The sequence below is a fragment of the Notolepis coatsorum genome, assembly GCF_963971535.1.
Source record: "Notolepis coatsorum genome assembly, chromosome: 16".
In the NCBI taxonomy this organism is placed as follows: domain Eukaryota; kingdom Metazoa; phylum Chordata; class Actinopteri; order Aulopiformes; family Paralepididae; genus Notolepis; species Notolepis coatsorum.
Genome location: NC_140180.1, coordinates 94,638,315 through 94,662,579, shown reverse-complemented (window position 1 = coordinate 94,662,579; position 24,265 = coordinate 94,638,315).

Genomic DNA, 24,265 nt, shown 5'->3' with positions numbered 1-24,265 from the left:
TATATTTCCTAAAACATGCCACTATTTTGTTGAATGGGTTTTGAGTCACAGGATCATTCAAAGTGAGAAAAACACAATCCATCAAAATTACATTGACTCAAATTATGACCATTGTGTTTCCATTAAACATTAAATATTGATGTTTTCTTCGTCTTCTGTCATTCTAGATGATAAATGTCTACGTATGATTTAACATGAGTGTTTTCTTTGTCTTCTGTCATTCTAGATGATAAATGTCTACGTGTGATTTAACATGAGTGTTTTCTTTGTCTTCTGTCATTCTAGATGATGAATGTCTACGTATGTTTTAACATGAGTGTTTTCTTTGTCTTCTGTCATTCTAGATGATGAATGTCTACGTATGTTTTAACATGAGTGTTTTCTTTGTCTTCTGTCATTCTAATCTAGATGATGAATGTCCACGTACGTTTTAAGTGTTTTCTTTTGCAATTTGATGATAACATTGAACTGCATGTTCCGCACTTTGGGAGCTTATACCTCAAAACTCATAAAACAAGGCAAGACACTTTAGGAATGATAACACGCTTGTGTGTTTGCAATGGGTGTCTCTGTGTGTGTGTGTGTGTGTGTGTGTGTGTGTGTGTGTGTGTGTGTGTGTGTGTGTGTGTGTGTGTGTGTGTTTAGAAGTGTAGAAGGAAAGCAATATTAAAAAGTGACCTCATCCTGAATGCTTGAATTGGACTTATAACGCCCATCTCAAATTTATTAAAAAAATAAATAAAAAAAAGTGCAGTATATATATATAGGTTCACTGAGCTCAACACCCTGCTTCACACACACCGTTCCACACTATCACACCTTGGAGCTCTACCACAGTTTGAAGGGGCATTTCCACCGATTCATGACCAACGTAGAGTAGCGTATCCAGGTGCACCATGGGAAGGGTCGCTGCGAAGTGGAAAGCGGTGGTGCCGTGCTGTGCCGCATTAGCATAAAGTTAACTTGATTTCAACGCTATGCAAATTAATCCATTCAAAGCAGCACAGCTGCCTCACGCAATTCAGATCAAACTGCCAAACTAGGAGCTGCAGATGAAATATGAATTAAATTTACGACCAAGCCCCGTGATTGACAGCTGCGGGCTGAAACCGAGGACCGCCCACCTCACGGTGCGTCTCTCCAATCAGCTGTCTGCAGTGTTTCCATTGTAGGCAATTTGTTCTAAAAAATATATATTATTTCCTATATCATGACATGATACAATCGTGTATAGGTCATGGAAGAAAGACTGATAACAGCTGTCTTACAGATACAACTGGCCGAGAGGCAGATCATGGGGAGATATTGCTGACTGATTGTTGGAGTTTAAGATAATGATGATTTTATATTAATCCCTGTGGGCAGTGTTGTAGTCGAGTCACTAAATCTCAAGTCCGAGTCGAGTCTCGAGTCCCCAGGGTTCGAGTCCGAGTCCAAGTCTGAGTCCCCAAAGAAGAGCCCGGGTCGAGCCAGAGTCGAGTCCCCATTACCCTAGTCCGACTCCGAGTCCAAGTCATCAAGGTTGAGTCCACTCCACTCTGGAAGTCGAAGAGCTGACATATAAATAAAAGAAAGTCTACATTAAACATAAATGACACAGCGGTCACCGTTTCAAAGGGAGTTTATTTACTTTGTGACACAATAGCCAAACAAATGCACTAGCCATCAATATATTATGCCAAATGATTAGGGCCTATTACAAAAATATTTAAAATAAATAACTGTATTTATCAATTAACAAGTCTGAGTCCTCGTCTGCACCTTCCGAGTCCGAATGCAGTCAATGCTCGAGTCCAAGTCCAAGTCCGAGTCATCAGTGCTCAAGTCCAAGTCGAGTCACGAGTCCTGAAAATCTACAACACTGCCTGTTGCGGAGATCGTAACACAGGAGAGGGAGAGAGGGGTTCCTGATGGGTTTCATCATAAGTTACAGTAGATAACTAATAGTATATTTTATAGCCTAAAATGCAATGGACCTGTTTATGATATTGACATTATTTTGTATACTTGCCAATGTCAACAAAGGGGGAAAAAACAACAACATTAAATTGACTATGACCATATAAGGATGTGGTGGCATCATCCCATACAGTATCTATCCAACAAAACCTGCCTACATTATTTCACAGAATGTCCACGAAGCAGCCAGTTGAATGGGTCCAGCGCATCACCCGGTTTGCTGGACTCAGTGGAACTGCACCTTGACACTGTTGGCCACTGAGCAGCTCCACTGAAGCAGTTAGAGGGTTGCTTTGTGCCTTGCTCAAGGGCTCGAACCGGCGACCTTCCGCTTCCTTTAGGCCACCGCTACCCCAAAGTGTTGGTACTGTAGGAACAGATTCAGTTGATTTAGTTTCATTTAGTTTTGCCCGAACCAGATTAAACATAACAAATGTAAGAGGCGTGAGAGAGGGGGTGATCTCACCCTATAATAGTTCAATTCCGTGTGAGAAAAACACTGTTTAAACATAGCAGCTCTGGATGATTTGAAATAAACCCCCATATCCACACACTAGGCTTCCAGCACTCTCTCTGTCAGGGGGAGAGATTAAATGAAAAGGAGAGTGTTAGATTACTGTCATCCTCTAGTTATCACACTGCTACTATTAGCCCGCTGCAGATGTATAGCCAAGCTGCTTTTAATCCCAGGAAACAGTGTGGCCCAGTCACGAGTCAAATATAGAGGAATTAAATAGATACACACACAGACATACAAAGGCTCACCCATACACACAAATGTACACTTAAAGGGAATGTTTTGACATATTGTAAAGTGGTATGAAATACTTGCCAGTAGTCGATGCGTATAGTCATTAGCTGACTTACCGAGACACATGCTCAAAGTTCTGTCAAGCAGTGCACAGGGTTTTAAGTTTTAAGCCACATAACATGCAAACAAAGGCTTTAACCATCCTCAACAGTCCCCATGTACAGTATGTCCAATGCTTGATTCTTCTCTCAGTCCGATGCAATGTCTTGGAACTAGCAATAGCTAGATAGCCCAATTGCTCAGTAATACACTGGCCTTCTTCAAAGAAACTAAATTGTTCCAAGACATCACATTGGTGAGAGAAGAATCCTTGAGAGTGTGGAATATAAAAGGGCCGTTCCACTTGGTATGCACTATGCAGCCCCCAGGCGCGCCTGGAACGCAGCCAGGACTTCCACCACGGAACACGGTAAGTCAGCTCACAGCTATGCATCGATCACACTACTGGCATTTATTTCATACCACTTTGTGTCAAAAAATACCCCAGCTACCCCTTCAAGCATGTATAGACCCAAACACTGACTGGAAAACAGGCACACATACACACTGACACTCACGCTCTCTCTCTCTATATATATATTAGGGATGTCCGATATTATCGGCCTACCGATATTATCGGCCGATATCGGCATAAAAATGTGATATCGGAAAATATCGGTATCGGTTTTCAATTATTATTATTATTTTTTTTTACATTTCTAGAACCTTTATTTACCCAGGCAAGCAAGTATGAACAAATTCTGATTTTATTTATTGTCAAAAGTATGCATAATATTGTGTTAATTCCACAACAAGAGATATGTAATGTGAATTACCTGAAATTATTCAGTTTTTTGGGGGGGAAACCCTGCATATATCGGTATCGGTTGATATCGGTTGATATCGGTTGATATCGGTATAGGAAATTAAGAGTTGGACAATATCGGTATATCGGTAAAAAAGCCAATATCGAGCATCCCTAATATATATATATATATTGTATATCTGTCTCTCTTTCACGCTCGCTCTCTCACACACACAAACACACACACACACAAAGAGAGACTTCACTGCACTCTGTATTATCATCCAGGTGTGTGTGTGTGTGTGTGTGCGTGCGTGCGTGCGTGCGTGCGTGCGTGTGTGTGTGTGTGCGCGCAGGCGTTTGTGTGTGTGTGTGTGTGTGTGTGCTTGCGTGTGTGCGTGTGTGTGTGCGTGCGCGTGTGTGTGTGTGTGCGAACGGAAGGTTTAGAAAGCTTATCCCCTACTTGGCTGCTTCAGTTCAGGCTCTCAGCAAAACTAGACTGGCAGAGCTCCAAAAGCCTAGGACCTGTTAGAAAGAGAGAGAGAGAGAGAGAGAGAGAGAGAGAGAGAGAGAGAGAGAGAGAGAGAGAGAGAGAGAGAGAGAGAGAGAGAGAGAGAGAGAGAGAGAGAGAGAGAGTGGGGAAATGAGGAGAGGGGGTGAAAGGGGGTGAGAGGGGGTGAAAGGGGGTGAGAGGGGACACAGATGGGGATGGAAAGAGAGAGCGAAAAAGAGGCGGACATGCAGGAGAGTAGCCATACAACTATTAACACACTGAGGTGTGAGCTTTTTTTTTTTACTTTATTTATTTCTTCTTCAAAAAGGTTTACTCACATTTTTATCTTGCAATTCTAGAGTGGCCGTTGTGACATCAATCCTTAGAATGTTCGGTTCTCAAAATTATAATCACACCGGTATGATATCGCAAACCAAAGGGCGATAGTTTGATATTTTCTTGAATATCAATTTAGTACACCATTGGCGATAAACGTTGGAGAGATAGGTGGTAACAAAGTTGAGAGTTTGACTCAAACTGACAAATCATTTAAAGCCCCATTCTGGATATTTCTTTTACCATATAAAGGCGGGTTATATTTCCATAACATACATACAGTCTTGAAGCACTTGATTTCTTGATGGGAATTATACAACGGCATGCAAATTTCTCGATTCTGATTGGCTGAAACAGTCATTTTACACGTATGTATTGCGAACAGTCCACGCTGGCTGGTCCTAGGACCCGCCCACAACCGAATCACTTCACATCACTCCGCCGGATCACAAGATGGGGACAATAATCTTTAACAATGATAGCGTCCTAACGACAAAATATGAAGCGATTCTGTCATGGCGAATGTCTTAGTCCTTTAAACAATGTTGGATGATGTAATTGTTGGTTCATCATGAGTCAATACAGAACAAAAGAAAAATCGCGGATTGATTGATTGATTAATTTGCGATTTTTTTTTCAATTTCTTTTTCCTTGCCTCTGACTTCAGCGCTGGTCTAACGACCACCCCTAGGCATGGTTTATTGTTCACAAACCACTCCTGCGCGTGATGTAATGCTTAAATACGCTTGTTTATAACTTTCTTAACACAATGTAAATCACAATAATGGTCTGTGTTTACAGACATTACCAACATGAACAAACCTTGTATGGACACAAAATAGGCTACAATAAAAAAACTCATACATGTCTAGCATTGGTCTTTGTACCAATGGCTCAGTCAATCAACTAGAAAGCAAGTTCATGGACGCTGCCAGCTCGTCACTTCTGTAACTCCTCTACCTACGTATGTGTACATGACACCGTATCTAGAAGGGGATTAGCAACGGTGCAGCTCGGTAGTGTAGAGGTCTAAGCACTCGCAGAGACCCGGGTTCGATTCCCATGAGGGTATGAATCCTGGGTGTGGCAATAGCGCCTCCTATTGGTCAACCTGTTCAGCGGGAGGGGATCTGGAGGAGATGGAGCGTGAACTTCCATGTGTTACGCTCTCCCAGTGAAGCTTGATTGATTGATTGAAAATGTTATTTAACAGATTGCAGAATGGGTACAATACAGTACAGCTCAATACACACAGTTGTTAAGGGGATGCAGACCAGAGAAATACTTTTGTCTTGTTTACATCAGGGTCCCCCATTTTCAATTCATCATGACATATATGACATACATGACATACAGATAGACAGTACTGCTATATCTATACATTTATGACATACCAGATTTACAATACAGTGCTGTTTTTGATACAAGAAGAGTCTAAAAAAAGAGAGTATATATTTGACAAAGAAACTGTCCTCCTCTCTGTCAGGTGAAAACAATGTGAACTTTTACCTTTAATACCTAATTACACCCAATATCACATAAAGTCTATACGTGTATATGTATATATTATATAATACCTGTATTATTCTGGTAGTATTATATCAGCGGAAAGAATTTATATGTTTACTTACACACAAAAAATACAGGAATTGTGTATTTTTTTTCCATGACTGACCCACAACCTTCCTGTTGGGACTTACACAAAGAGAACACATGCGTGCACTACAGGCATGGCTACAGAGACACACACAGCCCCTCTGCACAGACACACACAGCCCCTCTGCACAGACACACACAGCCCCTCTGCACAGACACACACAGCCCCTCTGCACAGCCCCAGGCAGTTATATTTTAGAATGCAAAATGCCTATAGGTATAAATCCTGCTTTAGCCCCTGAAGATGGTTTGATTTATTTGGAAACCAGAGGAGCTAGTTAAGTCTAAGCTCTAGTTCTCTATGATTTATACCCCTTTACCTCTCTCACAAACACTTCCCCTTCTAAATCTTCCAATCTTCCCCCCCCCCCCCCTCTCTCTCTCTCTCTCTCTCTCTCTCTCTCTCTCTCTCTCTCTCTCTCTCTCTCTCTCTCTCACTCTCATCCACCCCTTCGTTGTCACTATCCCCTCAATACCTCCCTAAACCTTCAACTCTCTCTCAACTCTCTCATCCTCCCTCTCTCATCCCGCCCTTTCCATCTCCTCCTCCCTCTCATCCCTCCCTCCCTCCTCTCATCCCTCACTCTCTCTCATCCCTCACTCTCCTCTCTCTCACCCCCCCATCTCCCTTTCATTCTCTCTCTCATCCCTCCCTCCCTCTCCTTCTCTCTCAACCCTGACTCTTCTCTATCTCATCCCCCTCTCCATTTCCTTCTCTCTCATCCCTCCATATCCTGCAGTCTCTCATCCCCCTCTCTCTATCTCATCCCTCCCCCTTCCTTCACCCTTTACCCTCTCTTCTTCATGTTCTTCTCTCTCTCCCCCTCCCTCCCTCCCCTCATCCCTCCCTCTCTCTCATTCCTCATTCTCCTCACTCTCCCTTTAAGTCTCTCTCACTCCCCTCTCCATTCCTTCTCTCTCGTCCCTCCATTTCCTACACTCTGTGATTGAGTTTACGTTACAATTACAAATAAAAATTTTGTTGAAAAAGTTAAATAATTTCACCTCACAGCATCAGTGCAGCCATATTTAATCACTGTGTCCATGGAAACACACAGGTGTAGAGGCAGCTCTGTGTAGGAGTGTGTTTCAGGCTGTGTGACGTACAGGCGTAGAGGCAGCTCTGTGTAGGAGTGTGTTTCAGGCTGTGTGATGTACAGGTGTAGAGGCAGCTCTGTGTAGGAGTGTGTTTCAGGCTGTGTGATGTACAGGTGTAGAGACAGCTCTGTGTAGGAGTGTGTTTCAGGCTGTGTGATGTACAGGTGTAGAGGCAGCTCTGTGTAGGAGTGTGTTTCAGGCTGTGTGATGTACAGGTGTAGAGACAGCTCTGTGTAGGAGTGTGTTTCAGGTTGTGTGACGTACAGGTGTAGAGGCAGCTCTGTGTAGGAGTGTGTTTCAGGCTGTGTGACGTACAGGCAGCTCTGTGTAGGAGTGTGTTTCAGGCTGTGTGACGTACAGGCAGCTCTGTGTAGGAGTGTGTTTCAGGCTGTGTGGCGTACAGGCAGCTCTGTGTAGGAGTGTGTTTCAGGCTGTGTGACGTACAGGTGTAGAGGCAGCTCTGTGTAGGAGTGTGTTTCAGGCTGTGTGACGTACAGGTGTAGAGACAGCTTTGTGTAGGAGTGTGTTTCAGGCTGTGTGACGTACAGGTGTAGAGGCAGCTCTGTGTAGGAGTGTGTTTCAGGCTGTGTGACGTACAGGTGTAGAGGCAGCTCTGTGTAGGAGTGTGTTTCAGGCTGTGTGACGTACAGGTGTAGAGACAGCTCTGTGTAGGAGTGTGTTTCAGGCTGTGTGATGTACAGGTGTAGAGGCAGCTCTGTGTAGGAGTGTGTTTCAGGTTGTGTGACGTACAGGCGTAGAGGCAGCTCTGTGTAGGAGTGTGTTTCAGGTTGTGTGACGTACAGGTGTAGAGGCAGCTCTGTGTAGGAGTGTGTTTCAGGTTGTGTGACGTACAGGTGTAGAGGCAGCTCTGTGTAGGAGTGTGTTTCAGGCTGTGTGACGTACAGGCAGCTCTGTGTAGGAGTGTGTTTTAGGCTGTGTGACGTACAGGCAGATCTGTGTAGGAGTGTGTTTCAGGCTGTGTGACGTACAGGCAGCTCTGTGTAGGAGTGTGTTTCAGGCTGTGTGTGATGTACAGGTGTAGAGGCAGCTCTGTGTAGGAGTGTGTTTCAGACTGTGTGTGATGTACAGGTATAGAGGCAGCTCTGTGTAGGAGTGTGTTTCAGACTGTGTGTGATGTACAGGTATAGAGGCAGCTCTGTGTAGGAGTGTGTTTCAGACTGTGTGTGATGTACAGGTATAGAGGCAGCTCTGTGTAGGAGTATAGGAGTATACAACTTATCAGCATCATCCAAGGGAATTTATCCTTCTCACATACACAGGTTGGAGGCAGATGACAGTTTTTTTTAATATAAGTACATTTTGACCTATTTAACTCCAAACAGCCCTCCCCCAGGGCAGGATATTGTGAGAGTGTGTGTGTGTGTGTGTGTGTGTGTGTGTGTGTGTGTGTGTGTGTGTGTAGAAGGTTTAGAAAGCTTATCCCCTACTTGGCTGCTTCAGTTCAGGCTCTCAGCAAAACTAGACTGGCAGAGGTGTGTGTGCGTGTCTGCGTAAATTAGTATGCACATGATATGTGTTAATGTGTGTGTGTGTGTGTGTGTGTGTGTGTGTGTGTGTGTGTGTGTGTGTGTGTGTGTGTGTGTGTGTGTGTGTGTGTGTGTGTGTGTGTGTGTGTGTGTGTGTGTGTGTGTGTACATGGGTATGGGTCTGCATAAATTAGTATGCACATGTAGCAGGGTGGATTATCCCTGCTTCGTGGGAACTGTGGGGTGCGGTCAATAGGTAGCGAGACACAGTAGCACTCTGGCCAGCTGCACCTCCGTCTTTGGGGTCCGGAGCGTCAACTGGAGGCTGGCAGTGGGGGTGGATGAGGCCCAGGGTTTACAAACCTGGTCCGGTACTCTGGTCTTCCTCCCTCTCTCTGGAGCAGTCAGCAGTACTCCCCAACACACCCTCACCCTCCACAGTTGCCCCTTTTTCCCTCCCACACCTAATGACCGGATGGTAGAGAAATAACTTGGTTCCCCCCGCAAGCAGTACCCTCCCTTAGTGACACCAGAACCCTTACAATGGAAGTGGAAAAGGTAGAATAGCAAGGGGTTACGATTACATATATTACCCGTAGTAAAGGGTTAGGGTTAGGGTTAGAAATAATGAAAGACACACACAGTGCTCCCGTTCTGGATGACTGTATTGTAACTCAGCCTAGTTACAACAAAGCTACGGCTGGTGATTACTGCACCATGGGTATCCATACAATAATTACTGGCATGAATTATTAGCATAAGTCAATTACAGTATCACACACAGGCACCAAGTGCTCTCAGGTACCCAGACTAAACGCTGCCCACGTCTGGGCGGACCACAGTATTCACCTTCTTTAAGGAATTACACTCTTACTGTCCCCGGTTGAGAATATGGGGAAGGAAGGGGGAAGCATAGGGAAGAGAATAAAGGGATTCACAGAACGGGAATTATTTAGGAAATACACGCCTTATCACGCTCAAAGAAAAGGAATAAAATAAAAGAGTGAGCCCACAAAATACCTTGCAAAAGTCCTATGCTAATACCGGTATATATTGTCTGGGGTACCCCTATTGAACTGTGGTTAACAACGTTAACTTCGCCCGCGGGCAGCACCACACTGTATACTGTATATGGAGTCGGGAGCATCAATGCTAGTTTGTACTCATCCGAAATGGCCGCCTCGCCACTCCACTGTTGTCCGGGAGGCAAGATGGCGTCGAACGCTCTCGCTAGGATGTCAGCAGGCGGAGCTAGCAGAGAGACAGCGCTGGCTGAGCTGGTGCCGGCGATGACGACCTCTGCTGGTGGTAAAGAACTCCCCGTGTCCTGCAGGCAGCCTGGAGCAGGTGTGCTGCTGCTCTCCGGTGCAAACAGCTGTTGACGCCCGGGCAGACTGCTTGGAGGTCCCGCACGTCTCTGGCACGCAGACTATACCGTCACTGTAACTAGGTATAACACGAGCAATGCTACTGTGATCCTTAGCCGCACGCTACCTATACCGCTCACTGTAACTAGGTATAACTCGACTGTTAGTGCCTGACTCTGCACTTATTGTTCATATCATAACACTGGTACTGCTAGGATATCGTATCCACTAGCCAGTACTTCCTATCACCCGTTGTCCTCTCCCGGGGCACTCCGGCATAAACGTCAGCAACGGGGCTGTCCAGAGCTCCCGTTCGCTGTGTCCTCTCGTTGTCAAGTTCACGGCCGAAGAGAACGACTTCCGCTGGCCTCCTCCCTTTATCATCTCTCAGCTCTCTCCGCCACTCTCTGCCTGCTACTGCCCCCTGCTGGTCCCGCCTGCCAGTCACAAGAGGAGACGCACTGTAAAATATGAATCAATACTGTCATTTATGATCCGTATTCACATGCTCTTTGGACGGGGACGTTTGTGTCATTGTTCGTGTGAATCAATGACACTAGTTAGAATGTCTTTGTGTACAAAAAGGGATATAAACACAGTCAGCAGTTCTGAATAATATACCATATTTTCCAGACTGCTACACACAGGATATGTGCCGATGTGTGTGTGTATGTGTGTGTTTAGCAATAATGTTGTGTCTCACGTTAATTATGGCTGTTCTGGATTGTGGGTCTCATTTAAGGGATAGTTAACCCTTTCACTACCACACTACCAAAGGGTTAACCCTTTCACTGCGACAATACCGAAGTCTAACCGTTTCACTACCACACGACAAAGGGTTAACCCTTCCACAGCCACACTACAGAAGGTGAACCCTTCCACAGCCACACTACAGAAGGTGAACCCTTCCACAGCCACACTACAGAAGGTTAACCCTTCCACAGCCACACTACAGAAGATGAACCCTTCCACAGCCACACTACAGAAGGTTAACCCTTTCACAACCACACTACAGAATGTTAACCCTTTCACAACCACACTACAGAAGGTGAACCCTTCCACAGCCACACTACAGAAGGTTAACCCTTCCACAGCCACACTACAGAAGATGAACCCTTCCACAGCCACACTACAGAAGATGAACCCTTCCACAGCCACACTACAGAAGGTTAACCCTTCCACAGCCGCACTACAGAAGATGAACCCTTCCACAACCACACTACAGAAGGTTAACCCTTCCACAGCCACACTACAGAAGGTTAACCCTTCCACAGCCACACTACAGAAGATGAACCCTTCCACAGCCACACTACAGAAGGTTAACCCTTTCACAACCATACTACAGAAGGTTAACCCTTCCACAACCACACTACAGAAGGTTAACCCTTCCACAACCATACTACAGAAGGTTAACCCTTCCACAACCACACTACAGAAGGTTAACCCTTTCAGAACCACACTACAGAAGGTTAACCGCTTCACTACGACACTACAAAGGGTTAACCCTTCCACAACCACACTACAGAAGGTTAAATTGTTCACTACCACGCTACAGACAGTTAACCGACGGTTAAGACATGCTCAGCCCGTGTTCCAACATGAATCAAGCATGGAAATGCTCGAGGACCACAGAATTTTGTTATGTACAGCAGTAGTTCACAACCTTTTTGGTGTCAAGGACACTAAATTGTTAGTCTGTGGAACCCCACTTGATAAGCTGGTTTAGCAGGGACCCCCATCTGAGGTTTCTTTTGTTCGGTATACTGTTAGGTACTGTAGGGGAGAGTGGGGTAACTTGTGCCAAGGGGCAAGTAGTGTCACCCCTGTTATCTAGAAAACCATAGAAGAAGTTGGTCATGTGACAACATTTTTGAAGAGGCATCCATTTCACTCAACCTGCAAAGAAGGGAGACACATTTAAGCACATTTAAGTTAAAAAAAAACATTGTTTTGCCCTCCAAAGTAAAATTTGGATGATCAAGTTTTTTTTTTATTGCTGTGTTGAACAATTATAGACAACTTTGAAAACAGTTCACGCATGTTTTAGTGCTTTAGTAAGCTACACGATGAGTCTATACAGTTAGCATGATGCTAGCTCAAAACAGCTGGGGGATGCATTTTTTTCAAAATGGTAGGCTTCGGGTGATTTGTGCCAATGGGCCTGTGTTAAGTTGTGCCAGATGTTCTGTTTGTTAAGTTGCCCCAACTTATAATTATTAACTATATATATATTACTTTATTGTATTTTATTGCTATTGTGCATTGTATTCTTACATTTGATCACTAAAACTATGTGATATTCTTAATTTTAGACCAAAATCCATCACGCCACGCAGATTTAACCGGAAGACAGACAGGGTTTCAACTCCTCTTGAGAAGTTGGAAAGAGCAGTGAAAGAGGTGCAACAGGGGAAGACTATACGTCAGGTTGGAAAGGAGATGAAGATCTGCAGGATGCTTTTACCGCTTTTGAGATTAAAATGATCTGTTTTACTTAAAATTATCAATGGCACAATTTACCCCAGTGTATTCTCTCTAATGTCACAACTTACCCCGCACCGGGGGCAAGCTTTTTCTAAAGCTATATTTCTGAAACAGTTTATTTAAGATCCAAAGTGATTGTTCCCAGGGATGCACAACATCCTAAACTATATGTACATATTTTAGTTGGGGTCATTAATGTAATCCCCTTGCTTTAAAGGCACTTTAAGTACAAATTGGCACTTCTTACCCCACTCTCCCCTATACTGTTAGGTATACTGTTAGGTATACTGTTAGCAGTGGAGGTTATTGCATGACTACTAGTGAAGCAGTGCTTCACTAGTATACAGACAAAAAATATATATATATTATTATTAATATACATATTTTTCTTTTATTTCTTAATTTTTTTTTAATATTTATTTTTATTAGAAATGTTTTCCTCTGTGGCTAGTGAGGCAACATTCCTTTGTGGCTACACTAGCTAATGTAAGTGAATGGCAGCGAAATAGCACCTTTTATTGGACAGTAACTGGTCTAAGTGCGCGCCCAGGGAGGCCGAACCTCACTCATTAATTTGAATGGGGCTTGAATGATTGACAGTTCTGACACTTTTTTTTACACCAATCTGAGAACACTTTTACTATCCCATGCTTTGAGAGGGCTTGGAGAGCCCAGTCAGTAACATTACTGTGTAGGCAGTAGCACTGTAGGCTAAATGAAACTTTGCACCAAAGGACCGAAGTTTAAATCAGCAACATGGAGAGGACTTATGCATCTGGATCAGAAAAAAAGTTGAGGATGAAAAAGTAAGTACAGTGTTTGTAAAAGCTTGTATGCTAACAGTAGCTAGCCAATTTGTTAGCTACCTTTAGCTTAGCTTATATTACATCACAATGATGATCACCAAGCTAACTTACTGTACACAGTAGGGCTGGGTAATTAATCGAAACAAAATCACTGTAACTGAGGGGTACAATTCCCTGACTGTATTACTAGATATGATACTTACTACCACTACCTTTGTACTTAATATTCGGCCACCCAGTACACGGCATAAATATATTATGATGAACACTGTCACGTAGATGAAACGGATCCAACACAAATGTACGAATTAGAAATAGGTCTTTATTTCTACACAGCGATGGTGTGTAGAGCAAGCACTTAATCAAATCAATCACATTTATGAATGGAATTAGTATGCACTTTTATGGCAAGAGTATTCGTCGGTATATCAATAGAGAATGTCCAATCTCTGAAGGCGCAGGTGGTACATATACGACCTGGAATAGTTTAAGGAATAACAGCAATGATACTTTAATGATTATATACTGGATACACTAGAGGGGGTTAATCCGGTCGCTTGTAAGCCGACAGGAGTAGGAAGGGGGGGGGGGTAGAATCCGACTGCCTCATCCGGCCAAGGGTATCCCAGGTGAACCCACTGTAGTGCCGTTCAATGCGCCGGCGATCCTTGGACCACAGATGAAAGCAGGTGGACTCTTTGTGGGCCGGCGTCATCCGGTCCACGGAGGAGAGACGTGAAGCGACCTCGACTTGCAGAGTGTCTCCTCACCTTGCGTCCTCTCCAGGGGGGGGGGTTCCAACACACGGCAGTGTCGGGGGTCTTTATCCATGGAATAATCAATGTGTACAAAGCATAATCCGTGCCTGGGAAGGCGGGCTGTCGTCGGTAGAATAATCCGGTATACAGGTCCACTCGCTCGTCGGCTCTGGGGCTCCTCGGGTGCAGCTTCACGTGGGGTCAACCACCCTGGGTAAGCAGCCAGTTCTCTGCCCGAAACGATGGGGTACTGACTACGGTAGTATTCTCACCGCACGAAGCACTATATATTAACAGACTATTATTAGCTTAATAGACTACGTCCAACTCGACGATATAGTGCCAAATATGACTATTCAAATATTAATATACACGATGTCTCAATACCGATGGTAGGCGAACTTGGCCTTACTCCCACACGTGGCGTCGCGGGGAGGCTTTACGTCTGTGACTCTATTGGAGGGTAAGAAACTGGACTGAAAAGGAAGTCCTACTTTAGTAGCGCAGTATATATACGCACTATGAACAAATAGTCCCATTAGTGGTGCGGTAGTCAGATTCCTACGCGGAACTAGGACTTGTTCGTACATGTGGAGCGGTACGTTTGAACTGGGTCTGAGGGGTATGGCAGCCTGGCACCAAGGTCTCGACCAATAGTAGAATGGAGACTATTATGGGATGTTCAGTAGGCTAGAATGGATATTCAATGCATATTGTACAAGGAATATACAAGGGATATCAGGGAATATTAGAGAATATACAAATACAATTAAATATATATATATAAATAAATATATATATTCGGTTTAATCTGGCCCTTCACAACAGCCACCCCCTGATTGGTCCCAGACCTAATCAGTTAAACAGAGACAGATTAATCGCGTTGTATATTTACACATAAGGGTTTGCTGTAGGGGTCAGTCAACTTCACAAAGTCATAGGGTTGTAGGGTCATGGTCATCATCGATTGTGTCTGGGAGTCGAGGCAGTTCTATGAGCCTCGCCACGGGACGGGTGTAAGTGTGACCCTGGACGAGCACTTCAGCTGCTCGGACCTTGCCGTCGGCACCGGTGATCACTTTGCTTACGCGGCCGGCCGGCCACATAGCTCTGGGCAGTGATTGATCAATAATCATGACGACTGTTCCTTCTGTCAAATTGTCTCTCTCCTTTACCCACTTCTGGCGGGTCTGTAGAGACGGTAGGTAGTGCAGTAGGAAACTGTTCCAAAACTTGTCGGCTAATACTTGGCTGTACCTCCACATTCTTCGGCCGTTCGCTTCTTCAGGCCGGTACATTGTCTGGGGTAATGCAGGATCTAGCCGCCCCATCAGGAGTGTGTTGGGGGTAACTGGGTCGATATCCGCCACATCACTGGAGACATATCCGAGGGGCTTCGAGTTAAGTACTCCCTCAATCTCTGTGAGGACTGTCATTAGGACTTCTTCCGCCACAGTCTGGGCCCCAAGTACTGCGTACAGGGCTGTCTTTATGGAGCGCACTTCTCGTTCCCAAGTGCCACCGAAGTGGGGTGCGTTTGGGGGGTTGAATTGGAAATCAACCTGTGCTGGAGCGAGGTGGGTCTTAAGTTCTGGGCCCATAGCTTGGAAGCTCTCTCTCAGCTCTCTTTCGCCGCCTTTGAAGTTTGTCCCATGATCGGACAATAGGGTAGACGGTCTTCCTTTCCGTGATGTGAATCTACGGAAGGCCATAAGGAATGAGTCTGTGCTCATGGTCGGGAGAAGCTCGATGTGTATCGCTCTGGTGGTCATGCATTTGAATACAATACCCCACCGCTTCTCGGTTCCTCTTCCTTTCTTTATGTGCAGCGGGCCAAAGCAGTCCATACCCGTTGAGTGGAATGGCTTGTCACCGATTCGGAGGCGACATGGAGGAAGGTCAGCCATCCTTGGTATGCTGGGCTGCGCGCGCCACTTGCGGCAGTCTAGACATGTTCGCTGGAAGCGTCGTACCGCCTCTCTTCCTTGTAGGATCCAGTAACGACGTCTGATTTCCGCGAAGACTCTTTCTGCTCCTGCGTGATGTACATCCTCATCGTATTTCTTTATAATCAGCTCTGTGACCTTGTGTCGGCTGTTCAATACGATCAGGTATTTAATGTCATCCGGTAGATTGGGGGCTCTGCGTAGGCGACCACCCACTCTGATGAGGGTATGAGCGTCGCTCTCGGGGGCCAGATGAATTAATCTGCTGTCGGATGGGACGGGCTTTCCTCCCTGTAGACAGGCCAATTCATCGGGGAACGAGTCTCTCTGGGCTCGCTGCAGTAGAGGCAATTCTGCTTCCTCGTAGTTAGCTGCTGACATATCAGCGGGGGACTTGCACTCCGGGTGGTACCGCAGGAATGTTCTTTGTTGTGCACTCTCTATGGACGTGCAATCGTCTATGTTAGGGTCGGTGGAGGCTACGGTGCTCAATCCACAGAACACAGACTTCTTATTTTCCACCTCCTCTGGACTTGCTTCCCTCGGGATAGGCATGGGCCACTGTCCTTCCGGGAGTCTTAGGAATGCGGGGCCGTCACTGTAGACATTGCGACGGGTGAGGTCATCCAGGGGCATCCCCCGGGTGATGACGTCAGCTGGGTTCTGTTTTGTATCAACGTAGCGCCACTCTGTTTCTCCGGTTAACTCTTCGGTTAAGTCTTGAATCTCGGTGACTCTGACTCCCACGAAGACCCTGTACTTGCATGAGTCCGATTTGATCCAGGCGAGTACCGTCGTGGAATCTGACCACAGGACCGTTCTAGACACCGGTATGGTGAGCTCACGTTGGATGAGCGTGGCTAGGTGCGCTCCGGCTAGGGCTGCGCAGAGCTCTAGACGTGGGATAGATTGTTGCTTGCGTGGGGCTATTCTCGAGCGGGCGAGGACAAATGCTGTGTAGATCTCTCCCCCCTGGTCTTGGGCCCGCAAGTAGGCTACTGATCCGTATGCGACCTCTGAGGCGTCACTGAAGACGTGTAAGTCCATTTTACATGTCTCTGGCCTCACCGTGGGTGGGAAGTAGCTTCGGCGCATATTAACGCCTGGGAGTGAGTGGAGCTCCATCTCCCACTCTCTCCAGGTGGATGCAAGGTGTGCGGGAATGGGGTCGTCCCAGCCCTGGTCCTTGTCCCACAATGCTCGTACAATCATTTTTGCCCTGGTGGTGTACGGTAGAATACATCCTAGCGGGTCATATTGTCGGGCGAGTGTTGTGTACACACTCCGTCTGGTGGTCGGCGCCGCCGCCGGCCTTCCCTGCTCCGTAGTCAGGGGCTTGTGTCTGTAGTGAAGCGAATCTGTTTTGAATCGCCACACCAATCCCAGGGTCATCTCCTGGGCTTCTCCCGGGATTGTAGCCATCCAGGTCTCGCTGCTGGCTGCCTTGTCCTCGGAGGAGAGGCTGCGCAGTACTTGCGGATCGCTGCTGGCCCACTGCCTGAGATCAAAGCCGCCTTTGATCAATGAGGCTCGGAGTTTAATCAGGAGAGCCTCGGCTTCTTCTTGGGTTGAAAGGCTTTGTAGACAGTTGTCTACGTAGAAGCTGTTCTTTACGCTGTGTCGGACCTCTTCGTCCGCTGCTGGGTCCTCTGCTACATGTTTCTGTAGTGCAAATGTAGCACAGCAGGGGCTGCACGTCGTTCCGAAGGGGAGGACTTCCCATTGGTAGATGGCTGGGTGCTCATCTCCTGGCTTCTCTCTCCATAGGAACCGTAACAGGGGCTTGTCCGCCTCTACTAATCTCACCTGCAGGAACATTCCTTTAATGTCCCCGCTGATGGCCACCTTTTCCTGGCGGAAGCGGAGTAGAACGCCGAGTAGGGAGGGGCCGAGTGTGGGACCGGGCAGTAACTCTTTATTCAGATTTTGGGATCCGATCTGGTAGCTGCAGTTAAATACTATGCGGTCTTTACCGTTGTGATGGACCTTGTGGTGAGGCACGTACCACGATTCAGTGGTCTGGTCAGCCTCTTTAATGTCCATCTTTGTGACGTGTCCCGCTGTGATGAGCTTCTCAATCTCAGCGCGGTATACACTCTCTTGGGCGGGGTTCTTGGCTAAGCGCCGCTCCGTGTTCAGCAGGTACCGTTCTGTGGCGTCTGTCTTGGCGTGGAAAGTAGGCATTCCTTCTCGCCGCAGGAGTGGCGTGGCGTATCTCAACACGCCGTTGACCGGGACTCTCTTGGTCCCTGTCTCGAGGAGGTGAATGGCGTAAATGTCATCTTTAGAGCGAATGTCTTTCTTTCCGTTCTTAAAGGGCATTTGTTCCAAGGTCCATAGCCGCTCTACGTGTTGCAGGAGTGCGGTTTCTCCCTCTGTGACTCGGGAGTGGAGACATCTAGTGGCTGTACTTCGGTTGAGAGATTTGGCGAGCGGGCCTTGGAGAGTCCATCCCAAACGGGTCTCGACTGCTGCAGGACAGCCTCGGGGTCCGGTATGAACCCGGTCTATCGGGACAATGAGGTCTGCATGGTCGGAGCCTATCAACAGGGTCGGCATAGCATTGTCTATGAGCGGGATCGGTAACTTGCGCAGATGTGCATATTTCTCCATCAGCTTGGCGACGGGGTATGTGTACCACGACAGTCCTATTTCTTGGCTGGTGAAAGCGTCTGCAATCTGGTACCGTCGCTCAGGCTGGCCGCTTGCTGCGATAGAGAATGAGACATTCTCGCCCTTTATCGTCTTCAAATCTCGTCTTATTGTCCGAATTGTCATTTGGGTTTCGCTTCCCCGCAGCCCTAGCTGGGCCGCAGCGGAGGCGAGCAGCAGGGTCTTCTCTGACCCGTCATCGAGGACGGCGTAAGTGTCCAGGACTTTATTCTGGTAGCTTACGCACTACTTTTAGGAGTACTCGGGCTCCACTGCTGCTGGCGGGATCGATGTACATGACGCTCGCTTTGCTGCTGGATGGTGCGGGTGAAGGGCGCCGTCTGTTACTGTCGTGAAGTATGTCCAGATGGGCTCCATCGCACTTGGTGCACCTTTTCTTTAAGCGGCATTCGGCTGCCATGTGTGAGCGCGCACAGCGAAAACAGCGCTTGTTGGACTTTATCCATTGACTGGCTTCCTCCGCGTTCAGCTTGGGGAAGGAGTCACATTGCGCTAGCCAGTGTTCTTTCTCACAGTAGGGGCACACTATCTTCCACTTCTCCGTTCTGGAGGGGGTACTGTGGCTCCTGCTGCTCGGTACTGACTCCGATTGGTGCATCACGGTCACCGATCTTCTTCCATCATTTAGTCGTCTGGTTCCTTCTCTGGAGCCAGGGGTGCTCCGTCCGAATGTATCTAGCCGTAGGCTGCTGACTTCTCTCGCCAGGAAGTCTGCTAGATCGAGGAGGTTCGGTTCGGGGCCATTCGGGTCTCTGTGGTCCCTCTGCCGCCTAAAGCGCTCCTGCCGAGCGGGCGGCAGCTTCTCCAGAATCCTTTCCACATTTGAGTTGGCGTAAAGTTCATGCCTCCCCTTCTCTCTTTGCGCTCCCAACATCCCTACCAGGGACTGCACTCTGATGGACAGGTCGTCCAGTGCTCGATTGTCTATTGCTGGGGGTAAGCGGTCGATGTGTCGGATCTCCTGGATCACGTAATCCCATATGCGCCCATACCTCTGGTCCAATGCTACCAGCGCTGCTGTGTATGGGGTGGTGGAAGTCGCGTAGGCGAGCGCTATATTATGTGCGCAGGGCACCTTTAAGTGCTTCAGTAGGATGGTGAATTTGTGGCGTTCATCCAATACATCCACCAACATGGTCTCCAGACACATGCGGAGTTCTGTATACTGGGCCCGGTTCTCTTGGGTGAAGTCGGGTACCATAGGCGTGCCAATGTATGACGCTGACTGTGGATACATCGGCGAGCGTTGGGGGAGAGGCCTCCTAGGCGAGTCTCCTCCCGCTCCTTGGTATGGGCTGGTACCGGCAGTGTACCATGGCCCGCTTGTCCAGGTGCTGTTCCTCGGTGCGGGTCGTGCGTCGTGCTCACCCGTGTATAGAGTCGGGGGTCTGTAGCGCAGCTCCGCGGGAGTATAGCCTGGGCTGTACCGGACCTCCTGGTCCGGTAGAGTACTGTGCTGTCGTCGGGCGTGGTTCTCCTCCTCTTCCTCTTCGTCTTCAGTTAGGTCATCCAGTGCTTGTAGTCTCTGGTTTAGCCTCTCCACAGGATATGCTGCTCCTTCCCGGTTGCTAGGTCTCGCTTGGACCGGTGGGGGGAGGTGGCTGTGGGGGGTATAGACCTCGTCTGTTGGTCAAGTTCAGGGTTGTTTACTCGGCTAGGGGATGCCGCCCTGGAGGTGTGTCTAGACGAGTTCCTGGAGCCTCTGGCGGAGGGAGAGGGTGTTGTCCGTCTGATCAGCTGTTCTATTAGTTGCGACTGCTGTCTGTCGCGCGCTGCGTCCCGTTGAGCACCGGCTCGTTCTCGGGCCACATTCTCTTCCATCTGAATGCGTCTTATTTCTAGACGTATCTGCTCGTGTTCGCTTCGCTGCTGGATCTGCAGTCGGTCGCGTTCAGCAGCGGCGTTCAGGCTGATGAGGAAGGCCTGCTGTAGGGTCCTCTCTGCCTCGCTGGGAGAAGGCGGTTGTATAGGGGAGCCTTCCCTCGGGGTACTCCTTGCGGAGCCTTGGAGCTCTATCTCCACGGTGCTCTCCCCGTCTTCTTCCGTGCCGAGTTCTCTCTCGGTAGCGTTGTATTCCTCCCGGGACTCATCGGGGACTACTTCTTCAGTACTGGCGGGGTGTGAAGTCATGTCTGGTTCCCACTGGTCCCCACCGTGAACTTGGTCAGTTACATTAGAGCCCGTAGGGGCCTCTATGGTCGGGGTAGTCTGGGCGTTGGGGTTAGACATACTTTTACTTTCTAGTTTTACCGCGTTTACTGTTAGTAGAAGACTAGGTTGTTGACTGACAGCGTAGGCCTCTAAGTACTGAGGGAGCCGTCGTTCGCGCTGCGGGCGTTGGTTAGGAGGATCGTTTCGTGGAGTGTTCATCATAGGCCATTTCAATATTAATAACACTATATTAATATTACACTGATTACCCTCCGGCTCGAAGGACCAATTGTAACTGAGGGGTACAATTCCCTGACTGTATTACTAGATATGATACTTACTACCACTACCTTTGTACTTAATATTCGGCCACCCAGTACACGGCATAAATATATTATGATGAACACTGTCACGTAGATGAAACGGATCCAACACAAATGTATGAATTAGAAATAGGTCTTTATTTCTACACAGCGATGGTGTGTAGAGCAAGCACTTAATCAAATCAATCACATTTATGAATGGAATTAGTATGCACTTTTATGGCAAGAGTATTCGTCGGTATATCAATAGAGAATGTCCAATCTCTGAAGGCGCAGGTGGTACATATACGACCTGGAATAGTTTAAGGAATAACAGCAATGATACTTTAATGATTATATACTGGATACACTAGAGGGGGTTAATCCGGTCGCTTGTAAGCCGACAGGAGTAGGAAGGGGGGGGGGGTAGAATCCGACTGCCTCATCCGGCCAAGGGTATCCCAGGTGAACCCACTGTAGTGCCGTTCAATGCGCCGGCGATCCTTGGACCACAGATGAAAGCAGGTGGACTCTTTGCCTCAGGGCAGCTCTGGCTGCAATTGTAGCTTACCACCACCGGTATGACTGTGTATGAACGAATAATGGACTCTGTGAAGCGCTCTGGGTGCCATGAAGAGCGCTATATAAATCCAAGTCATTATTTGTGGGCCGGCGTCATCCGGTCCACGGAGGAGAGACGTGAAGCGACCTCGTCTTGCAGAGCGTCTCCTCACCTTGCGTCCTCTCCAGGGGGGGGGGTTCCAACACACGGCAGTGTCGGGGGTCTTTATCCATGGAATAATCAATGTGTACAAAGCATAATCCGTGCCTGGGAAGGCGGGCTGTCGTCGGTAGAATAATCCGGTATACAGGTCCACTCGCTCGTCGGCTCTGGGGCTCCTCGGGTGCAGCTTCACGTGGGGTCAACCACCCTGGGTAAGCAGCCAGTTCTCTGCCCGAAACGATGGGGTACTGACTACGGTAGTATTCTCACCGCACGAAGCACTATATATTAACAGACTATTATTAGCTTAATAGACTACGTCCAACTCGACGATATAGTGCCAAATATGACTATTCAAATATTAATATACACGATGTCTCAATACCGATGGTAGGCGAACTTGGCCTTACTCCCACACGTGGTGTCGCGGGGAGGCTTTACGTCTGTGACTCTATTGGAGGGTAAGAAACTGGACTGAAAAGGAAGTCCTACTTTAGTAGCGCAGTATATATACGCACTATGAACAAATAGTCCCATTAGTGGTGCGGTAGTCAGATTCCTACGCGGAACTAGGACTTGTTCGTACATGTGGAGCGGTACGTTTGAACTGGGTCTGAGGGGTATGGCAGCCTGGCACCAAGGTCTCGACCAATAGTAGAATGGAGACTATTATGGGATGTTCAGTAGGCTAGAATGGATATTCAATGCATATTGTACAAGGAATATACAAGGGATATCAGGGAATATTAGAGAATATACAAATACAATTAAATATATATATATAAATAAATATATATATTCGGTTTAATCTGGCCCTTCACAACAATCACGATATCGATTCATAGACCTATGCAATCTCATTTCTAAGTTATGACGATATTTCTTTTATTAAAAAAAAGTTTTACATTATTATTTTTTTTTTTTACTTTTTAAATGATTTTATCTGGGTTGAACATGATTTGTGGAACTCCCTCTGGTGTTGTGGTCGTGGTATTCACTGACCTTTGGGAAGTATTTCGACATGCACATGGGTATCTTAGTGGTGTAGTGCAGTGGTTCCCAAAGTCGGGGTCGCGACCCAAAGGTGGGCCGCGAGCAGCCACGGGAGGGCCGCGAGATGATTTGAAAAAAATAAAATAAAAAATCCAAATTCTTTTTTTCAGGCCACTGAACTTAGAAGAAGGCCAGGACAGTGTTTCTAGTTCTATTCTAAAATTCTATTCTATTTTATTCTAAAATGTGACTATATGGTTTTATATTAACAAAAACGAAAAATCTACTTATTTCAACGAACATTTCAAACTAAATAACAGATTATGCACATAAAACGCTGAAAACAACCGAAGCAACAATAGTATTTTAATGAGGCTATTATTATTATCATTATTATTTTGCAACAAGTTAGCCCTCTCATAAATAGCACATATAAATGAATAACTAACTTGAACTAACTTAATAGGATTGAAGTGATATTTGGCTTAAAAAATCGGTCGCCTGGCAAAAAAAAAAAAAAAAAAGCCTGACGATGTGCATTGGGCTCTCTGACGCCTTATTTTCTGGGTCCCGGTCTGAAAAGTTTGGGAACCCCTGGTGTAGTGTATCTTGTAGACCAGGCCCATTGCAAGTTGCTGTACTCTGTCATCTACTCTAAGCCATCCTAGGTTGTCAAAATGGGCAGGGGTGAGGTGGGTTTTAGGAGTAAGGTCAAGCAGTAGTCTGACCAGTTTGTTTTGTGATGTTTGTAATCTTGTTTTTAGTGCCTTTGAGGTGCTTTGGTACCATGAGGTGCAAGCATAGTCGTAGTACCCTTGAATGAGTGCTCCTGTTAGAGTCTTCAAGGTATTCTTGTTTACCAGAGAGGAGATCCGGTACAGGAATCTAGTTTGTTGGTTGACTTAGTTTTATTACATTGGATCCCATTTTGTCACAGGAAAGATTTGCCTCTAGGATGGAACCCAGTTAGGTAATTTCATCTTTCCTTTTCCTTGTCACCTTCACTTAATATGTTTTGATCTGGTCAGGTGCGCTGTCACCTAATATGTTTTGATCTGGTCAGGTGCGCTGTCACCTAATATGTTTTGATCTGTGTCTGGTTAGGTGTGCCGTCACGCATCACCTAATATGTTTTCATCTGTCTGGTCAGGTGTGCCGTCACCGAATATGTAATTTTTTGCATCTGTGTCTGGTCAGGTGGGCCATCACCTAATGTTAATATGTTTTCATCTGTGTCCACTGACCACTGACACACACAGTGGGGGATGTTTTAAAAATATAATTTAATATATAATATAATATAATAATTTGTGCTTCACCAAAAAATTTGGTCAGCAGCCGCCACTGACTGTTAGGTACTGTATACAGTTAGGTATACTGTTAGGTATACTGTATATTCATACCTGACTCACCAGTTGAGAAAGTGACACGTATGAT